The sequence below is a fragment of the Heteronotia binoei genome, chromosome 2, assembly GCF_032191835.1.
Source record: "Heteronotia binoei isolate CCM8104 ecotype False Entrance Well chromosome 2, APGP_CSIRO_Hbin_v1, whole genome shotgun sequence".
Taxonomy (NCBI): domain Eukaryota; kingdom Metazoa; phylum Chordata; class Lepidosauria; order Squamata; family Gekkonidae; genus Heteronotia; species Heteronotia binoei.
Window position 1 is genome coordinate 17805756 of NC_083224.1, and position 22363 is coordinate 17828118.

Sequence of the window (22363 nt, forward strand, 5' to 3'; positions counted from 1 at the left end):
AAGCTGCTGGCTGGCTCGGCTTGGAGAAGTCATTTGAAGAGAGAAATGCCTTCTCCATGCTGGCCAACAGGGTGGTGGGGGCTTCAAGAGCCGCACAATATGTGTGAAAGAGCCGCATGTGGCTCCCAAGCCGCAGTTTGGCCACCCCGATCTAGACCCAGCTTTCACACAGCCCCCCTTTTTCTTAACCTTCCCCACTGCCTCCTGTTTGCGCACCTCTGGCCAGCTGCCTTGGGTGACAGTAAAGGAGGAACTTTTTGGTCTAAACGTCAGAAGAGATCACATTCTATACCAGCAAATCCCTTCCTGGAAAATTCATTAAGAATATGGGATATGCTAGGGAAGTGGATTGCGCCGGGTATTTCTCTAATATGTAGCTTTTTTAACCAATATTGGTCCCCACAATTCATTAAGGCTAGCTCTAGCCATCCGTGGGGGATTAAGGGGTTGGATAGAATTGGATTCAACAGAATAATAATATTACTAAGGAACAAGCAGAAGAGAAATTAGGAGGTAATATCAATTGGTATCAATACCTTCAAGTTCAGAATATGGTTCGCTCTCTTCGGAGGAAAGAAACCATTAGATATAAATTGACGTCATTTGAAGTCCTGCTTAAAGAGGAGGGCATTGGCAAGAAATGTTTGCTTTCTAAAATATATAATTATTTAGTTGACTCCATTCATGTAGATAGATCCAAGTAGGCAGCCGTGTTGGTCTGAAGTAGTAGAACAAAACAGGAGTCAAGTGGCACCTTTAAGACCAACTTAGTTTTATTCAGAACATAAGCTTTTGTGTGCTCTTAAGCACACTTCATCAGACGAGGAATCCGGCACAGTGTGCAGAGCCATACAGAGCTGGTAGGCAGTGGCTCAGAATGCAAAATGGTACAGATTTAAGATCCAATGACAGAAATGTAAAATTATCTGGTAGACAGTGGTTTAGAATGTAAAATGGTACAAATATAAGATCCAATGACAGAATAGTGAAATTAACAAATTGAACAAACCTTTGATCTGAGTGGCATGAGCATGTGAAAGCAACAAAACAGTAGTATGTCAAAATGTGCCTGTGTTTGTCAATGACTTTATTGCTATAAACCTGGGCCAAAAGGAAGGAATTTCTATCTCTGTTTTCCCATCCAACTAACCCACCTTTAAACATGCAACATACATATAGTTTGTCATTAGGAGAAAAATACATTAAAATATAGTGGGAGATGGGTTCAATATATGTCACGGGATAAACAACCAATATCCCTGTTTGAGTGTGTCCATACAGCTAAAAGAGAAATACAGTGGATAGTGATGAAGAACATCACTATCCAATGTATTTCTCTTTTAGCTGCTCAATTTGTTAACCTGGGGATTGGCAACCCTAGACTCTTTAGGGGAAGGGAAGGGAGCCTTTTTCCCGGAGCTCTGCAGCCGCGAAAGAGTTAAAACAGCCGCGCTGTTTGCGAGAGAGGCCGAGGAGGGGGAGGGCGGAGACACAGTGCAAGGGGTGGGGTGGGGGTCAAGCAGACATGCAAACGAAGCCCGGGAAACTCCCTCCCCAGTAAGTCCTTTCGGTCTCCGAAGACAGGCATTCGGATCTCCCCACGTGTTGGGGGTGGGAGGGGTGGGGAGGCGTTTGAATCCTTTTCCGACCTGATGCTCTAAGTAAGTAATAGAATCATCATTGAGTTGGAAGAACCTCCAGGGTCATCTAATCCAACCCCCTGCACAATGCAGGAAACTCACAAACACCTCCCCCTAAATTCACAGGATCTTCATTTGCTGTCAGAGCTCTGTTTAAAAACCTCCAAGGAAGGAGAGCCCAGCACCTCCCAAGGAGGAAGCCTGTTCCACTGAGGAACCGCTCTAACAGTCTGGAAGTTGTTCCTAATGTTGAACCGGAAACTCTTTTGATTTAATTTCAACCCATGGGTTCTGTTCGTACCTTCGGGAAGGTAGGAATTGTAGGCTATTTCTTAATAGCTAGCATATTATGTATTGTTTTTGTAAATTGTTTGTTATATGCATCCAGTGATCTAAATTGGATACTTGTAAACGTTGTGCTGGAGAGGACTCTTGAGAGTCCCTTGGACTGCAAGAAGATCCAGTCAGTCAGTCCTAAGGGAAATCAACCCAGACCGTTCCCTGGAAGGTCAGATGCTGAAGCTGAAGCTCCAATACTTTGGCCACCAAATGAGAAGCGAGCACTCCCTGGAGAAGATCCTGATGCTGGGAAAGAAGAAGGCAAAAGAAGAAGGGGACGGCAAAGGAGGAGATGGCTGGACAGCGATGTAACTAACACGAATTTGAGCAGACTTCAGAGGATGGTGCAAGACAGGAGGGCCTGGCGTGAGTTTGTCCATGGGGTCACAAAGAGTCAGACTCGACTGTGCGACTGAACAACAACAAAAAAACCGTTGTGATGTGACGTAACCCCATAGTCAGAAATGACTGTCGGTTGCATAGGAGACTATATATACCTTTTTAAGATAGATTTATATTTTTATTATTTATTTTCCCTATGCTCCCTTTGCATTGATAAGATTCAATAAAATCAAATCTATCGCAATACATATATAGAGAGAAAGGGGGGGGGGGAAACCTGCCACCCCCTACTAGGGTTGCCAACTCCTGGGTGGGAAATACCTAAAATTTTTGAGAGGGGGGGGTTCTGCCGCGCTTGCTGCGGTGGAGGGGGGGGGTCCGCAGGCTTTGCAAGAGGATCTGGTGCAGGGGTGGCCAACGGTAGCTCGCCAGATGTTTTTGCCTACAACTCCCATCAGCCCCAGCCAGCATGGCCAATGGCTGGGGCAGATGGGAGTTTTAGGCAAATACATCTGGAGAGCTACCATTGGCCACCCCTGTAGAAGATGGGAGGGGGGAGCAAGCCGGGCCATCCTCCCAGGGCTGGATCTACATATTTTTTGAGGCAAGAGTAAAAAAATGGTGTGGGAGGGGCAGCACCAGCGCTAGAGAGGGGGAAACTTGGGGCTGCTTTTTCCACCCGGCTCGTTTCCCCGGGATGGCAGCAGCGAGGGGCAGGTAAAGGGCAGCCGCATCCTTCCCTTCCCGCACCCCAGGGCCGGCGCTCGTCTGCTGCCGCTGCTCCTCCTCTTGAGGAAGTTTCCTTCCCTCTTCTCCTCCTCTTCCTCCCCCATTTTCCACCGAGCCTGCCCGCCTTCAGCTGCACAACTCCTGGGGTAAGATTGCCAAGTCTGACTCGAGAAATATCTGGGGACTTTGGGGGTGGAGCTAGGAGAAAACCGTATTGAAGGAAAGCATTACTCTTAAGGATACCCAAGAAATGATGCAAAATTACACAAGATACCCACTTACAGCAAAATGGACCCCAAATTCATCCAAGTGACTTTGTGAAGCTTTTGTTCAGTGCTTCCCTATTCCTTAAGTAGAGACGCCCTCTTGAATAATTAAGTTTTACATAGTTTGCAGAAAGCCAGGAGTGTGAGAGTCTTCATGACCTTCTCAGGCACACCAGCTTGCTGTGGTGGTTAAAGAGTGGTGGGCTCTAATGGGGAAGCCCTTTCCAGTCACTTTATCCTGGGCTCCAGTTTACCTTCAGATGTACCCTCGAAAGTAGCCCCCAATAATTCAGCCAGATAACTTTGTACAGTGCTACCCTATGGTATTCCTTCTTTACAATACAAAATTACAGTGACAACAATATAAATTTACAGTGAACAAAAATACCATCCTACGGTATTTATGTTGTTGTCACTATAATTTTGTATTGTAAAGAAGGAATCGCTTTAATTATATTTTGATATTGTTTTGTACATGAAGAGTATTTTCTTGTTATTTCCTGAAGGGCTAAACAGGCATATCTTTAAAAGTTTGGTATGTAATCTACCAAAAGAGCCCTGTGGCACAGAGTGGTAAGATGCAGTATTGCAGTCCAAAGCTCTGCTCATGACCTGAGTTCGATCCCAGCAGAAGCTGGGTTCAGGTAGCTGGCTCAAGGTTGACTCAGCCTTCTATCTTTATGAGGTTGGTCAAATGAGTACACAGCTTGCTGGGGGGAAAGTGTACATGACTGGGGAAGGCAATGGCAAACTACCCCATAAAAAGTCTACCATTAAAATGTTATGCTACGATGTCACCCCAGAGTCGGAAACGACTGGTGCTTGCATGGGGGACTACCTTTACCATTTTTAATGTAATATACTACAGTGACATTAATCCTCATCAACAAACTACAAGGACGCTCCTTCTGATCCACTGGGGTAATCCTTAGGTGATTCTTCACCAGGTTCAGTGATGTAACTCTGTTTTCTTTTCTTCTTGCCTTTCTGATATCTTTCCCTCACCCTCTTCACAGCCAAGTGAATGAGAGTGTCTTTCCAGAGTCAGAGGCAACACAAGAGAAAGGGGAAGGAGATGGAAGAGAAGGACCCCGAAGGGCTTGGAACTGGGGAGATATCAAAGAAAGGTTTCCATTCCCTCCAAGCAGGGAGTGGTGCTGAATTTTGGGGAAGAGCTGTGCCAGAGATCTTGGTTCAGGACCCTGTGACCGCAGATGGACGTAGCCGATGCTTCCGGCAGTTCAGTTACCAGGAGGCTGATGGGCCCCGAGAGGTTTGCAGCCGGCTCCACGGACTTTGTAAGGACTGGCTGGAGCCAGAGAGGCGCACCAAGAAGGAGATGGTGGACCTGGTGATCCTGGAGCAGTTCCTGGCCATCCTGCCGCAGGAAGTGCAGGGCTGGGTGAGAGGATGCGGGCCAGAGAGCAGTTCCCAGGCAGTGGCCCTGGCCGAAGGTTTCCTCCTGAGTCAGGCAGAGGAGAAGAGGCGGGCACAGCAGGTGAGGGGCTTTCAGTCGCTCCGCTCAAGCAATGAGCTTCTCCTAAGGATTCTTGCCAGCTATTTCTCTGTGAGTGTGTGAACTGCCATCAAGTGCTTCCAACTTATGGCATCCGTAGGAAGGTCTTCTACTTAACAGCCTTCTCAGGTCTTGCAGATGGAGGTCTGTGGCTTCCTTGATTGAGTCAGTCCATTACATGTTTGGTCTTCCTCTTTTCCTGCCACCTTCCACTTTCCTTAGAATTTTTGTCTTTCCCAGTGCCTCCTGTCTTCTCGTAATGTCACAAAATCCGATAGCATCAGTTAAGTCATTTTAGCTTCTAGGGAGTGTTGAGCCTTGATTTGATCTAGAACCCACTTATTTGTCTTTTTGGCAGTCCACGGTATCTGTAGAAACTCTCTCCTCCAACTTCGCAAAGAATCAACATTCTTTCTGTTCGCTTTCTTCCTTGTCCAGCTTTCACACTCACACATAGTAATGGGTGACTTGCTCCTTGTCACCAGTGACCGATACTCCCTCTAAGCTGTGGAGTTTTGTGAGCAAAAACTTTGCTTTGTGAGCTACTGGCATTAAAGTCGCGAGTGAGTGATTTGGCTATTGCATAAATTAGTTTGCTCTGGGGCCATTTTTCCAGAGTGAATACAAAAATGTGTGGGCCAGAGGCTAAAAAACTGTGAGCTAGCTCACACTGACTCAGTTGAGAGGGAACACTGCCAATGGCATGTCTTTACATCTTCAGAATGTTTTCTCGCTCCTTCATGGCTGCCTTTCCCAGTCTCAGTCTCCTGATTTCTTGTTTGCAAGTCTCCCTTTTAGCTGATGGAACCTAGGAACAAAAAACCTTGAACAATTTCAGTTTCTTCACCATCCAGAAGAAGAAGATATTAGATTTATATCTCGCCCTCCACTCCGAATCTCAGAGCGGGTCACAATCTCCTTTATCTTCCTCCCCCCACAACAGACATCCTGTGAGGTGGGTGGGGCTGAGAGGACTCTCACAGCAGCTGTCCTTTCAAGGACAACCTCTGACATGGCTGACCCAAGGCCATTCCAGCAGGTGCAAGTGGAGGAGTGGGGAACCAAACCCGGTTCTCCCAGATAAGAGTCCGCACACTTAACCACTCCCAGATAAGAGTCCAACCACCAGCCTTAAATTTCTGAAATCTCCCTCTAATAATTATTTTTGTCTTCTTGATGTTCAGCTGTAATCTTCCTTTAGCACTTTCTGCTTTAGCTTTCATGAGTAATTACTTCAGGTCTTCAGTCCTTTGTGCCAATCATGTGAAGTCATGTGTTATCTCAGTTAATGTTCCTCCATCTTTATCTAAATCAAATCCAGTTTCCTTATGATATGTACTGCATAAAGATCGTAGAGAAAGGGATATAAAATACATCTTAGTCTGGCACCCTTGCCAATTGGGAAATCTTCTGTTTTTCCATATTCTGTCCTACCAGTGGCCTCTTGCCAGAGTTCAAGTTGTGCATCAGAACTATTGGATGTTGTGGCACACCCATTTCTTTTAAAACCAACCATAGCTTTTCCTGATCCCCACAGTCACAAGCTGCTTTTGTTCTGAAATTCTCTCCTACGCTCCATTAAACCACTTAAATTTGCAATATGATCTCAAGTTCCTCTTCCTTTTGTGAATTCACCAGGAATGGAACATCTGGCATATCTCTTTCAATAGATGACAACAATCTTTGTTGTAAAACGTTGAGCACCAGCTTAGATTTGCATGAGGAATTCATGTAATGGTCCAATAGTGGCTACAGTCTTTGGCGTCTCCATTTCTTCAACTGGAATGTAAAGTAAATGTTTTCAGTCTGTGGGCCGTTATTTTGTTTTCCATCTTTGTTAGTGTATTCTTGCTACGATTTTGACAGACTCCTTTTCTGTGGCTTGATATAGCCCTACTGATATTTCATCTCCTGCTGGTGATTTGTTTCTCCCAATTGTTCTCAGTGCATCTTTAGTTTGTAAAACCAGCCCTAGTTCTTGCCCCTGTGGTTATAGCAACTCTGGCGGTGGAGTCAGGAATCATAGAGTCATAGAATCGTAGAGTTGGAAGGGACCTCTAGGGTAATCTAGTCCAACCCCCTGCACAATGCAGGAAACTCACAAACACCTCCCCCTAAATTCACAGGATCTTCATTGCTGTCAGATGGCCATCTAGCCCCTGTTTAAAAACCTCCAAGGAAGGAGAGCCCACCACCTCCCAAGAAAGCCTGTTCCACTGAGGAATTGCTCTAACGGTCAGGAAGTTCTTTCTAATGTTGAGCAGGAAACTCAACCCATTGGTTCTAGTCTTACCTTCTAGGGCCACAAAAAACAATTCCACACCATCCTCTATAGGACAACCCTTGGAGCCTGGGAGTGGGTCCGGATCCATCTCTTCAGCCTGTTCCAGTCCTTCTCTTACCCCTCTCCCTTGCTGTTGTTTCAGATGTGGGGAGGATCCGTGAAGGCAGAAGCAGAGTTCTCTGAGGCAGAAGGAGCTCCATCAGAGGAAGGTCAGAGGGCGCAGGCCCCGGAGTGTGCCCAAGATGGTAAGTGGTAAGGGTGCCTCCTGCCCAGAGGGGATTGGGGCTCTTGCTTGGCAGAAGTTTCAGGACAGGAGAAAAGGGAACCACTTCGTCAGACTACATAGACTGGTGTTCTGGGAAATAGTGCCAAAGGATGTCATGATGGCCACTCCACTTTAAGTGGAAGTATAGAGATTCATGGAGAGCAATTCCACTTGTATTTACGTTAATGGAAATGTGCATATCTCACCTTCCTTGCATTAGAAAGACTCAAGGTGGCTCAAAAAAGAAAAGGAAGACAAATCTGGGTGTAGCAATTAGCGTGACCAGCATGGCCCAGACTCCCCAAGGTCATCAGATCTCAGAACTTAAGAATGGTCAGCCTAGGCTTCCCAATTCCCAGGTCCCAGAGGGGGATCCCCCAGTTTTACAGGCTTCCCCCCTCCCCCAGCCAGCTGGCTGGCGGGGGAAGCCCCACCCCCTCAGCCATCATGCACCTCGATGAACGATTCCCATAGGGAATGATGGGGAATTGAGCTGTGGGTATCGGGGGCTCTGGGGGGGGGCCTGTTTTTTGAGATAGAGGCACCAAATTTTCAGTATAGCGTCTAGTGCCTCTCCCCAAAATACCTCCAAAGTTTCAAAAATATTGGACCAGGGGGTCCAATTCTATGAGCCCCAAAAGAAGGTGCCACTATCCTTCATTATTTCCTATGGAAGGAAGGCATTTAAAAAGATGCGCAGTCCCTTTAAATGTGATGGCCAGAACTCCCTTGAAGTTCAATTATGCTTGTCACACCCTTGCTCTTGGCTCCGCCCCAATGTCTCCTGGCTCCACCCCCAAAGTCCCCAGATATGTCTTAAATTGGACTTGGCAACCCTAGGTCAGCCCTGGTTAGTGTTAGGATTGGGAGACCACCAAAGAAATTCAGGGCTTCTGTGCAGAGGCAGGCAATGGCACACCACCCCTGAATGTCTCTTGCCTTCAGGAACTGGCGTAACCATAACTTGTCTGTGACTTTGGCAGCAGTTTATACACTCATGCACAGTGGTCATTTTGTAGAAAAATAGGTGGTGGAGCTTTTCCAGGGATTGTTATGCAGCTGCACGTACTATTCAATGGACAAGGAGGTGGAACTCTCAGAAGAAGGAGGAGGAACTCGGAAAGGTTCAGGAGCTGTGCTCCTGTGAGCTCCCACTGAATCTGAGGCCTGCTCATACATACACACACCCTGTTCTGGGGCTGCAGATCACAGAATACCCATTGCCAGAGGCCAGTAATTTGAGCTCTGTGTTCCATCTTAAAGACTTTTCAGGGGCATCTGGGTGACAGAAAGAGGATACTGGATTAGGATGCCAGGCCAGAGCCTGCCCCCCCTGTGAGGTTTGAGGGTGAAGCATGGGGGGTGGACATGTTGTCATTTTCATGTCTCGTCCTGCCAAACACCTGAATATGAAGTCAGAGCATCAGCAAACACTCTGGAAACACATTGGCAGCACCCTAGAGTTTTAGCTAATGTGCTAAAATCACATGAGTTTATGACTCGATGTGATGGCTATGTGTTGTGTCACATGATTTCCAGTCACCTGTTTTTCTTCTGCCAGTCTGGACTCCAGGATGGGTAAGAAGGCCAAGGAGGTGGGAAAACGTCATGCCTGGGCTTTTGGTCTGATCTAGCAGGGATACTGAAGCCATTTGAGCTCCAGGGCTCACAGGGCACATTTCAAGCCTCACAGAATCTGAAATCATGTATTGGCAGCGGTCATAACCCCCTGAGGTTTGTGGGTACCTGGGTCTTCTGTTCCGCTCTCCAACCGCCATTACCAATTTTCTTGAGCATAAAGCAGACAAGTTTTCACAAGTCTGGAAAGTGGGATGTGTAAGCAAAGAAAATAGGACTTTGAGGCTAAAATTCTTCCTATTTTGTCTCCCTTTCAGGCAGCGAAGAGACGTTATCAAGCCGTATTCTTTGCAGAGAAGTGGAAATGCTCTCTCAACCTCTGGTTCAGGTAGGGGGGTAGAACAGGCAATACTCAGATACTTGTTCCTTTCTCAGGGAAAATCTCACTCCTGTTGTCTGAGGAAGAGAGGCTCTGTACAGCCCAGCCTTTATGCATACTGAGCTCTGCATCCTGCAGCCTCACAAACTATTTCTGTGGAGAGTGTCAAGTCTCCGCCCAGCATGATCTGTGATGAGGAAATCTGCTTTTTCTTTCAGTCTCCGTTTTCCTTTGAGGAGGTGGCCGTGTATTTCACCATGGCGGAGTGGGGCCTGCTGGATCTGGGCCAAAAAGCCCTCTATAGGGAAGTCATGCTGGAGAACTATGAGAGCGTGGCTTTTCTGGGTAAGGATCTTTCATAAGTGCTAAAGGTGTGAATCACTGCCATTGGGATGATGCACGAATCAACAGCAATATCTGTTTGTGAGGCGCATGCAGGTAATTGGCCACCCCTGGGTGCCTGGAGAAGTTGAGGTGCCCATGAAAGTGATGTTCAGCAGGGCCAGGTAGAGCGATACAACCCACCCCACTGATCCAGGGGCAGCTGAGGCCAGTTTTGTGTCCATCACCCAAGTCAGAGAGGGTGTCGTGGCCTGAGTCCAAGAACGGGCTGAAATGCCCTCAGAAGGACTCTGGAAGGAGCCAGATCCTTATTTCTCAGTTGTCGGGCATTACAGCATCCCCTTCCCCAGATGGGATTTTGGCCATCCACTCTGACTGTTTCTCCGGAAGATTTGAAGAGACTGTTTCCTTCCCCAATGAACTGGCAGCAAGTGGGTATCCTTTAAAGTTATGTCAAGGGACTGGGGAGGAATCCCCATGGGATCTTTCCTCTTCACTTCTAAGCAACGCTTGTTTTGGTAGAATTCCCAAGCCCACTGAGTGAGGGGAGAGAGAGAGAGAGAGGCCTTCTGGGGCCTAGAATCTGGAGGCTCAGAAGCTCCTTCAGGGTCTGAGCTCACTTGTGGCTGTTGAATGGCTGCCCTAGCCTTAACACTGGATATTCCAAGGAATGGGAGGTTAGATAAGACCAGCCCTGCTAGATGAGGCCAAAGGCACATCACCCCTTTCCTTCATTCTTCACATGGATGCCTTCAGGCCTTCCTATTTGGTGTATATGGGCCTGAGTGCTTCCTTGGGAGCTGTTCTGCCTTGCAGGGATGTTGTGCAGCAAGTAATCCCACCAGTTAACACTGCAACCCGGGGGAACTGGCTTAAGCCAAAGCACACAACAACCTCTGTTGTCATGAGGTGGATCAGTCCTCACCCCAAGAGGGTAGAAGAAGGAGATATTGGATTTATATCCCACCCCATACTCTGAATCTCAGAGTCTCAGAGCAGCTCACAGTCTTCTTTATTTTCCTCCCCCACAACAGACACCCTGTGAGGTGGGTGGGGCTGGAGAGGACTCTTGGAGAGCCAGTTTGGTGTAGTGGTTAAGTGTGCGGACTCTTATCTGGGAGAACCGGGTTTGATTCCCCACTCCTCCACTTGCACCTGCTGGAATGGCCTTGGGTCAGCCATAGCTCTGGCAGAGGTTGTCCTTGAAAGGGCAGCTGCTGTGAGAGCCCTCTCCAGCCCCACCCACCTCACAGGGTGTCTGTTGTGGGGGAGGAAAGTAAAGGAGATTGTGAGCTGCTCTGAGACTCTTCGGAGTGGAGAGCGGGATAGAAATCCAATATCTTCTTCTTCTTCTTGCAGCAGCTGCCCTTTCAAGGACAACCTCTGCCAGAGCTATGGCTGACCCAAGGCCATTCCAGCAGGTGCAAGTGGAGGAGTGGGGAATCAAACCCGGTTCTTCCAGATAAGAGTCCGCACACTTAACCACTACACCAAACTGGGTAGAATTGTGTGCTGTTGAAGAGATTCAATAGCCCAGTAAACACAGAGACAGTTCTCAGTTGAAGCACAGTTGATTGACCCAGAACAGCATAGAGAAAGCGCTGCAGAAGCCTCCCATCTCCCCAAGAGGCAAGCGACCGACTCCATCCCAAAGGCTAAGTCCCTTTCAGCCCCTTGTGGCAGGAAAGCATCTGCCACAGAAAAACATACAGACATCGAAAAGCCAGGTATACTGTCCACTCAGTGCAGTCCGATGCCTGGGTTTCTCCAAAGATGGCTGGCATCATCTACCTTGTCCCCAGGGAAGAGAGTTGACAACAATGACACCCCTGTTCTGCTCTAAGGGTCTGCCAAACTAGCTTTTCCATGTTTACATTACATCACCCTGGTCATGCTGAACATATATTGTGCATCTGCACATTCGGTGTGTGATCCCTGCGTGTTACAGGTGTTTTAGGAAGTTGGAACAGGAGAGACTCTTTTGAGGCTTTACCTGGACTTTTTGTCCCCGTGTGTTCTTATGGGATGGGCTTCCAGAGCATCTTCCTCTACTGTAACAAGTCAACGAACTTAAGGCCCCGTAAGTCAGTCTTCTGGCTATCTGTTGCTAACAATAAGATCGCCTCCTTTCCAGAGAGACAGGCTGACCTGCTGCTTCTAGGAAAGGCAGAAATGCCTGGATGATTCAGAAATTGCTACGCATTAGATAATAGGCTCAGCTACAGTGTAGAGACCTTAGCTGGGCCTTCAGAAATTGCTATTAATTAGATAATAGGCCCAGCTAAGGTGTAGAGAGAAAAGCCCCGTGACACAGTGTGGTAAAGCTGCAGTACTGCAGTCCTAAACTCTGCTCACGACCTGTTTTATCCCTGCGGAAGCTGGTTCAGGTAGCCGTCTCGAGGTTGACTCAGCCTTCCATCCTTCCGAGGTCGGTAAACTGAGTACCCAGCTTGCTGAGGGGAAAGCGTAGATGACTGGGGAAGGCAATGGCAAACCACCCCGCAAAAAAAAAGTCTGCCATGAAAACAGCGTCATCCCAGAGTCGGAAACGAATGGTGCTTGCACAGGGGACTACCTTTACCTTTTTAAGGTGTAGAGAATGGCCCAGAAATAGCAAGAACCTGTTCCTGACCTTGAGAATGATGGCCCTGCACTGCAGCGTTTGTTCTCTCTTTGGTCATTACCTGCCCCCCTAACAAATGGCACCTCTTCCAAGAACCATAGGGGTCCCCTTCTGAAATGTGGGGTTCACTTGATGAGATCCTGCTTAGATCCACAGAAAATGCATATTTGGGGGAGGCTGGAAACCAACTCCTCCTGGCTCTCTTCACAACTGGAAGGAAACTCTCAGCGCAGTTGCAGGACTGGATTTCATGATGACATCTTGTATTTCATCATCAAGAGCAGAGAGACAAATGGGAGCAGCGGGGGAATCGTTGTTTGCCACCTTCCCCCTTTGGGGAGAGTAGGGATGGGCAGAATATCAAAACAGCTCTATGGATAAGGGATAGAATTGCGTGCTGTTGAAGAAATTCAACAGGCAGGGATAAGGTGTGACCCGCAGCTCAGTTTGGGCAAAAACAACATCTTATACAAGAAATGCAGACCCAAGAGAGAGGAGTGCCTGACTGGCGGTTTGGCTTCTTGCGTGGGTGCTGATTGAAACTCTTGCTTTATTCCAGCAGGAGATGTAGAGGAGACAGCTGGGGAATTCCACAAGTTCTCTTTGGAAGTAAATTAATTGGCTGTTTGATTTAATTAACTGTGTTATTGGCAAATTAATTAGGGGAGCACTTAATTGTGGTTGGGTGGACTTTTAGAATTAATTGAGCCATCAGAGTAAAATTGAGTGTCTATTAGCTAATTAATTGAGTAGGTATTAATGAGGTTGGGGTTCTAGTATTAATTAACTATGTAAGACGGATTAGGCAGAGGGTACAGTAGGTTAGACTGGGAGGGCGATTTTGGCTAGCAAGGGTAGAGAGGGAAGAACTATAGAATAACACAGGGCTATGAGCTGTGTATCCCATATTGGTCAGAGGCTGCGGCAGAGATCATTAGGGGATGATCGGCCTGGGGATCCCAGTACTCCTGGGGAGGGGAAGGTATGACGGTGGGAACAGACATAAATATAAGGGAAGGCGGCTGAGACATGGAGATGCTCGATCCCCTTCCAGTCTGTGTCCCATCCCAACGGTAGCAAGTAGTGGGGCCAGGTTGAATTACTTGCCTCTGTCATTGGTGTTATGCAATGCCGGGTCCATAAAGAACAAGACCTCAGTCCTCTGGGACTTCCTGCTTGAGCAGGATATGGACATGGCTTGCATGAGTGAGACCTGGGTGCGAGACGGGGAGACTATAGCTCTCTCCTAAGTAGCTCCCCCAGGATACTCAGTCTTTCACCAATCATAGACAAGCGGGTGGGGAGAGGGGTGGCCCTATTCATATGGGAGGCTTACTCCTTCCGGGCTCTCCCGTCTCCAGAGATCGACAGCATTGAATGTGCTGGTCTGGTGTGGGATATTGGCGAAGGTTTGGCGATATGGCTGGTGTACTGTCCACCTAACACACCAGCCAGCGCCTTACTGTCCCTGATGGAGGCCGTAACAGACTGGACATTGGAGCACCCAAGGCTTTTAATCCTGGGTTATTTCAATGTTCGTGCCAATGACGTGACCTCCAATCAGGCAGCGGACCTAGTGTCATCCATGGCGACACAGGGACTCTCCCAATATGTAACAATGCCCACTCACCAGGCAGGACACATGCTGGATCTGATCTTTGCAGCTGAAGTTTTAGTGGACCAGATTACTGTGGAAGCAGTGCCATGGTCAGACCACTATGTCCTGAAGGCTCGTATGGATGTCCCACCCCAAGCCTGTTTAGGCGGCGAGCATATTTTAGCTCGCCCGCGGAGCCTGATGGATCCAGCATGGTTTCAGATGGCTCTACGGGATCCCTGGCCCCCTGCAATTCTCTAGATGACCTAGTTGAGTTTTGGCATGGCCGGCTCTCTAGGGCCATCGACGAGATTGCACCCCAGCGTTCTCTGCAGCCTCATTCGAAATTAGCGCCGTGGTACAGCCCGGAATTGCAACTGATGAAACAAAGGCTCAAACGGCTAGAGAGACAGTGGCGGTGGACTCGAGACGAAGGGACTAGAACATCTTATAGAGAGTTTATGAGGTCCTATGAGATGGCAGTCAAAGCCAAAAAGAAAGCTTACTTTGCGGCCAACATTGCTTCTGTGACGTCACTCCCGACACAATTGTTTAGCACAATTCGGACTCTTACGACTCTGCCACAAGGCAGACCAAATCTTAGGGAATTGGATATTGGCTGTGAGGCTTCTGTGACTTTTTTCACAGATAAGATCTTGTCGCTCCATCACGACCACCCTGCCACATTTGAAACAGTATGTGAACTCGAGGCTCCATGCCTGTCTTCTGGACCAGCTTTGGTTCATTTTACAACACTCAGCTGGGAAGAAGTTGACAGAATCCTCTCCGCTGTGTGCCCAACGACGTGTGATCTGGACCCCTGCCCATCCTGACTGATCAAAGCTTGCCAGATGGAGCTACGATATCCTATATGGGATATCATAAATAGATCCCTCTCCGAAAGGCTTTTACCAATGCCTCTGAAAGAGGCAGTGGTCTGCCCTCTCTTGAAAAAATCCACACTGGATCCGGCCAAATTGGTACATTACCAGCCGGTCTCGAACCTACCCTTTTTGGGTAAAATTATTGAGAGGGCAGTAGTGCTACAGTTACAGAGTTTTCTGGAGGATGCTTCCATCCTAGACCCCCATCAGTCCAGTGTCCGCCCAGGTCATGGAACGTACTGGTCACCCTGTTGGATGACCTCCAGCGGCATCTGGACTGAGGCGGTTCAGTAGTACTGATGTTGTTAGATCTATCGGCTGCATTCGATATGGTCGACCATCAGTTGCTGACCCACTGTCTTGCCGACACAGGGATTCAGGGGTTGGCCTTGCAATGGCCCTCCTCTTTCATTTATACTCAGGGACAAAGGGTGGCTATCAGGGGACAATCGTCCCAGAGACACTCGCTTAATTGTGGTGTGCCTCATGGGGCGATGCTCCCCAAATTGTTGTTTAACATCTCTATACGCCCCTTGCTCAGACTGCCTGGAGGTATGGGCTGGGTTGCCATCAGTATGCTGATGACACCCAGCTCTATCTACTGATGGACGGCCGATCTGGCTGTGTCCCAGAAAATTTGGACCTGGCGCTGCAAGCTGTGGCAGGATGGCTTAGATTGAGCCAACTGAAGCTGAATTCGACAGAGGTCCTTTGCCCGGGCAGGGAAATTCCCTTACCAGCTTTTGATGGGGTGCCACTGACAATGACATCCAGGGTCAGAAGCTTGGGGGTGCTGCTGGAGCCTTCCTTGACAATGGAGGCCCAGATAGCAGCCACTGCCAAATCTGCCTTTTTCCACCTCAGACAGGTGAGACAGTTGGTTCCCTTCCTTGAGCGCGGTGACTTGGCATCTGTAATTCATGCAACGGTCACCTCGAGACTGGACTATTGTAATGCCCTGTACATGGGACTGCCCCTGTCTCAAACTCAGAAACCACAGCTAATGTAGAACACAGCGGCCAGGCTGTTGTTGGGGCTCCCCAAATGGAAGCACATACAGCCGGGACTGCGGGAACTGCACTGACTGCCAATAGTATACCAGATTCGCTTCAAGGTGCTGGTTATTACCTTTAAAGCCCTATATGGCCGAGGACCTGTTTACCTTAGGGACCATCTCTCCTCACACATTCCCCAGAGGGTACTTAGATCTGGGACGCAAAATCTATTAGTGATCCCCAGGCCGAGGGAGGCAAGATTGAAATCCACAAGAGAGAGAGCTTTTTCAATTGCTGCCCCCTATTGGTGGAATCAGCTGCTGGAAGAGGTTAGAGCCTTGTGGTACCTTGCCCAGATCCGCAAGGCCTGTAAGACAACGCTATTCCGGCTGGCCTTTAATTGATCAGGAATGACTGATAAGGTAGTAGGGAATGACACCTAATATATACTGAATGCCATCTGAAATGAAACAATATTAAATGATATTAGCATCAGACTGTTTTAACTGTTTAATTTTAATTTATGATGTAAGTGAATTGTTTTGATTTTACTGGTTGTTAGCCACCCTGAGCCTGCTTCGACGGGGAGGGTGGGATATAAATCCAATAAACCTTGAACCTTAGTTAAGAATGATGATGCCAAAGAAAGCTGGAGATGGACCAGAGAGGCAGGAGGAAAGCCACACAGGTAAGAGGAGGGATAAGCCCACTCCTTCCCCAAAATGGGTCCTCCCTGAAACCCCAGTCCATGAAGAAAGGTCAGTCAACCAAAGAACAGACAATACACTGCAAGGAAAAGGGAATTGAAAGTATGGCATTTGCAAAGACTTTCAGTCAGAGAATGAATGTCATTTTGCAGAAGCTAATTGCCTTAGGAAAGCAATTGTGAATTGCTTGGAGTAGAACAGCTTCCATCATAACACAGCCCTTACTTCACATCAAAGAAGTCATACAGGTGGGGAGCCATGAAAACAGTAAGAGTCCCAACCAAGTGTCTCTGATGCAGGAAGCTTAATGTACATTCAAAATATTTATTATTGTACCCTACTGTAAAACAGAAGGAAGGCACTGAAATCTTTGGAGTGTGGATGAAAGTTCAGGAGCACATCAGACCACCTTGTGTGGATTCTAACGGGAGATCTCTTTCTTTATTGCAGCAGGAGATGATCAAAGGAATGAGGAGGATGAGGAACTGCATCATCTGTCATCTGATGAAATAAAGAATGCAGATGTGAGAAGAAATGTCAGGACTCAAAGCACGTCTCAGAGGCAGGAATTCAGGCAAAGGGTAAAGAAGAGTGATAAATCTATTCCTTGCCAAGGGGGGAATTTCCAAGAAATAATTCACAGGTTGGAGGAAATTTACAAGGGTATAAAGTGTGGAACGAACTTCTCAGATCAAACCCAATATAATATACATTTTTCAAAGCACAGTATAATGAAGGCATGTAAATGCTTTCATTGTGGAAAGTACTTCAGATACAAATCACAACTTTTTGTGCACCAAAGGATCCACAAATCAGAGAGACATTTTAAACGTTCAGAGTTTGGAAAGAAATTCAGTCATAGTTTGTTTTTTAAACAGCACCAAAGAACCCACACAAGGGAGAAACCTTTTAAATGCTCAGAGTGTGGGAAGACATTCAGTCACAGTGGCAGTCTTCAATATCATCTAAGAACCCACACAAGGGAGAAGCCTTTTGAATGCTCAGAGGGTGGGAAGAGATCCAGTCAGAGTTTCCTTGTTAAACAGCATCAAAGAACCCAAACAGTGGAGAAGCCTTTTGAATGCTCACAGTGTGGGAAGAGATTCAGCCACAGTTGCTATCTTCAACAGCATCAAAGAGCCCACACACTGGAGAAACCTTTTGAATGCTCAGAGTGTGGGAAGAGATTCAGTCAGAACAGCAATCTTCAAAGTCATCTAAGAACTCACACAGGAGAGAAACCTTTTGAATGCTCAGAGCGTGGGAAAACATTCAGCTACAATAGCAATCTTCAACAGCATCAGAGAAACCACAAAGGAGAGAAACCTTTTGAATGCTCAGTGTGTGGGAAGAGATTCAGTCATAATACCAAACTTCAAAGTCATCTAAGAGCCCACACAGGAGAGAAACCTTTTGAATGCTCAAAGTGTGGGAAGAGATTCCGCTACAGTGACCATTTTCAACTTCATCTAAGAACCCACACAGGGGAGAAGCCTTTTGAATGCCCAGAGTGTGGGAAGAGATTCATTCAGAGTGGTGATCTTCAAATTCATCTAAGAATCCACACAGGGGAGAAGCCTTTTGAATGCTCAGAGTGTGGGAAGAGATTCAGTCATAATAGCAGTCTTCAAAGTCATCACAGAACCCACACAGGGGAAAAGCCTTTTGTATGCTCACAGTGTGGGAAGAGATTCAGTCGGAGTGACAATCTTCGAAGTCATCAAAAAACCCACCCAGGGGAGAAGCCTTTTAAATGCTCAGAGTGTGGGAAGAAATTCACTGACAGTAGCACTCTTCAACAACATCTAAGAAACCACACAGGGGAGAAGCCTTTTGAATGCTCACAGTGTGGGAAGAGATTCAGCCACGGTTGCTATCTTCAACAGCATCAAAGAGCCCACACAGGGGAGAAACCTTTTGAATGCTCAGAGTGTGGGAAGAGATTCAGTCAGAACAGCAATCTTCAAAGTCATCTAAGAACTCACACAGGAGAGAAACCTTTTGAATGCTCAGAGTGTGGGAAGACATTCAGCTACAATAGCAATCTTCAACAGCATCAGAGAAACCACAAAGGAGAGAAACCTTTTGAATGCTCAGAGTGTGGGCAGAGATTCAGTCATAATACCAATCTTCAAAGTCATCTAAGAGCCCACACAGGAGAGAAACCTTTTGAATGCTCAGAGTGTGGGAAGAGATTCAGTCATAACAGTAGTCTTCAAAGTCACCTAAGAACCCACACTGGGGAAAAGCCTTTTGAATGCTCAGAGTGTGGGAAGAGATTCTGCTATAGTGGCCATTTTCAACTTCATCTAAGAACCCACACAGGGGAGAAGCCTTTTGAATGCCCAGAGTGTGGGAAGAGATTCATTCAGAGTCGTGATCTTCAAAATCATCTACGAACCCACACAGGGGAGAAGCCTTTTGAATGCTCGGAGTGTGGGAAGAGATTCAGTCATAATAGCAGTCTTCAAAGTCATCATAGAACCCACACAGGGGAAAAGCCTTTTGAATGCTCAGAGTGTGGGAAGAGATTCAGTCGGAGTGACACTCTCCGAAGTCATCAAAAAACCCACACAGGGGAGAAGCCTTTTAAATGCTCAGAGTGTGGGAAGAAATTCACTAACAGTAGCACTCTTCAACAACATCTAAGAACCCACACAGGGGAGAAGCCTTTTGAATGCTCACAGTGTGGGAAGAGATTCAGCCACGGTTGCTATCTTCAACAGCATCAAAGAGCCCACACAGGGGAGAAACCTTTTGAATGCTCAGAGTGTAGGAAGAGATTCAGTCAGAACAGCAATCTTCAAATTCATCTAAGAACTCATACAGGAGAGAAACCTTTTGAATGCTCAGAGTGTGGAAAGAGATTCAGTCATAATACCAATCTTCAAAGTCATCTAAGAGCCCACACAGGAGAGAAACCTTTTGAATGCTCACAGTGTGGGAAGAGATTCAGTCGGAGTGACAATCTTCGAAGTCATCAAAAAACCCACACAGGGGAGAAGCCTTTTAAATGCTCAGAGTGTGGGAAGAAATTCACTGACAGTAGCACTCTTCAACAACATCTAAGAACCCACACAGGGGAGAAGCCTTTTGAATGCTCCAGAGTGTGGGAAGAGATTCAGTCATAATACCAATCTTCAAAGTCATCTAAGAGCCCACACAGGAGAGAAGCCTTTTGAATGCTCAGAGTGTGGGAAGAGATTCAGTTGGAGTGACAATCTTTGAAGTCATCAAAAAACCCACAGAGGGGAGAAGCCTTTTAAATGCTCAGAGTGTGGGAAGAAATTCACTGACAGTAGCACTCTTCAATAACATCTAAGAACCCACACAGGGGAGAAGCCTTTTGAATGCTCAGAGTGTGGGAAGAGATTTAGTGACACTAGCAATCTTCTAAGTCATCTAAGAACCCACACAGGGGAGAAGCCTTATGAATGCTCAGAGTGTGGGAAGAGACTCAAACATAGCAGCAGTCTTCAAAAGCATCAAAGAACCCACACAGGGGAGAAGCCTTTTGAATGCCCAGAGTGTGGGAAGAGATTCATTCAGAGTGGTGATCTTCAAAATCATCTATGAACCCACACAGGGGAAAAGCCTTTTGAATGCTCGGAGCGTGGGAAGAGATTCAGTCGGAGTGACAATCTTCGAAGTCATCAAAAAACCCACATAGGGGAGAAGCCTTTTGAATGCTCGGAGTGTGGGAAGAGATTCAGTCGGAGTGACAATCTTCGAAGTCATCAAAAAACCCACATAGGGGAGAAGCCTTTTGAATGCTTGGAGTGTGGGAAGAGATTCAGTCATAATAGCAGTCTTCAAAGTCATCTAAGATCCCACACAGGGGAAAAGCCTTTTGAATGCTCAGAGTGTGGGAAGATATTCGCTGACAGTAGCACTCTTCAACAATATCTAAGAACTCACACAGAGGAAAAGCCATTTGAATGTTCAGAATGTGGGACGAGATTCAGTTGCAGTAGTAATCTTCAAAAGCATCAAGGAGTCCACCTAGGGCAAAAAGTTTCAGAATAGAAAGAGATTCAGAGTGGTTATCTTCAACAACATACAAGAACGCACACAGGAGAAAAACCATTTCACTTTTTTGCCTAAGGGTGTTGAACTCATTTTTTTTTTTTTTTTACAATGATTTGACAGAAATGTTGCTTCATTGGGCAGGACGTGTGTGCCCGACATTGTAATTCCAGGTTCCAGAGATATAAACTTTAGAATGAACCTCGGCCAACTCAATTAACAATATTATTTTTTACTCAATATATAAACATACTTAAAGAATGACATGCCTTACACTATTTCCGTTATTTAGCAGTTTTCAGTAACATATCTGTCTCTGAATTACTGCATCAAAATCTAGAGTCAATGTCTGCTCTGTAGCAATCTTGAGTGTCCTGGTTTGGTCTGTATCTGTAATCTGAGAATGTACTTTTGAATTATGGACATTTATTCTAGAATGGAGATTTTTACAGACATACGTTGTTCCAAACATATACAGAATTTTAGAAGCAAAGTCTTAAGGTGGGAGTAGTTTGAACCCAAAAACTGATAACATTTACTAATACCAAGTTCAGAAAGCTTATTCTTCTCCATACAGCATCACACTGCTCTCCCACCAACCTGCGATTCATAGCATCTTTTGATTGGTAGGTAAGGAGCAGTGTGAATGTCCCGTTTTCACAAATGTACTGACTAGCAATGTAGGCTCCACCTTCAGAACACCTACCACTTTAGAGAAACTTTTCCTGCCCATCTCCCATCTCCCTTCCCCGCTTCTTGGCATAAGTAATCCGCTTCCCACTCCAAAAATACTTGATCAGCAACTTTTTTTCTCCTACATCCTGGAAGCGTTTTTGTTTGTGAAGCAGCCTTTCTTCCCCATTTAAAGAGGTTCACCCAAAATCATATACATGGAATATAGACACTCAACAGTAGCTCAGTTGACCACAAAAATCATGAACCCTTCACAGATTCATCAATGACCAGACCTCCTAAATCTGCCCTTTTCTCCCACCGCCTCGGTGTGATGCATCCACACCAATCCACTCTCCTCCAAATTCCAGACTGCTCCCACTCAGTGCTTGTTAACGGGACCTCTACATAGCCTACCATTTCTCCCATCGGGACTAGCCTAAGGGGGGCCAACAATCCTCCTCCTGTTTCTTTCAAAATTTCTGTAGAATTCCACCTGCATGCTTCTACCTCTGACCTTGTTCTTCCTCCCATTCCTCCCTCTTGTCGACCCCACTGTTCCAAAAGGTCAGACAATTCACCATACATCCCTCATCCTCAGGGTGGTGCTCCCATAGACAATGTTCCCTGTCTGTAGTGGGGTGGAGAAACATCTAATTGGCCCTGTGGTTCTGGTTCCACTGGGCCTGGTGGAGGCCTTCTCCCCACGACGTGATCAATAGGGTCCCAAGAAGGAGAATCCTCCGTCTCTTCCACCTCGACAGCCATCATTTTTATAGCTATCATGAATGGGCTTCCTGCGAAATCCATCCAGATGCTAACACACACTGTAAATTGAGAGGAACCTCCGGGCGCGGTTCCAACCTTAACCAATATTGGCGCATATCTGATATTATGGTTTTATTTGTGTTACCATATTTTGGCCAGTGGTGTCCATAGGGGAGATTTAATTTCTGGCCATTCCAAAACACAAGTCCTCACCAGCTGTTCCTTCGTGGGACCATAATCTTTAAACCTGTCCCAAGCCTTTAAAAGGCGGTCCAATGGGGTTCCTACCGGGAACTCCACGGTCCGCGGGTGCCCCTTCCCTGCCGGCTTCCCATTGTCCTGCGCTTGTTCCTTGGGGACATCTCCCCTGCGCCCCTTATCCTTAGACCCCTTGTTTCCCATTGTGTCTAA

At 46.9% G+C, this 22363-nt stretch overlaps 1 protein-coding gene and 1 pseudogene across 1 annotated transcript in view; both read left to right on the plus strand.

Moving 5' to 3' along the window:
• The window catches only part of LOC132567242 (zinc finger protein 91-like), a 257261-nt gene that overhangs the window by 162915 nt on the left and 71983 nt on the right, over positions 1-22363 (plus strand).
• Positions 1925-21474, plus strand: LOC132567788 (zinc finger protein 420-like; annotated as a pseudogene).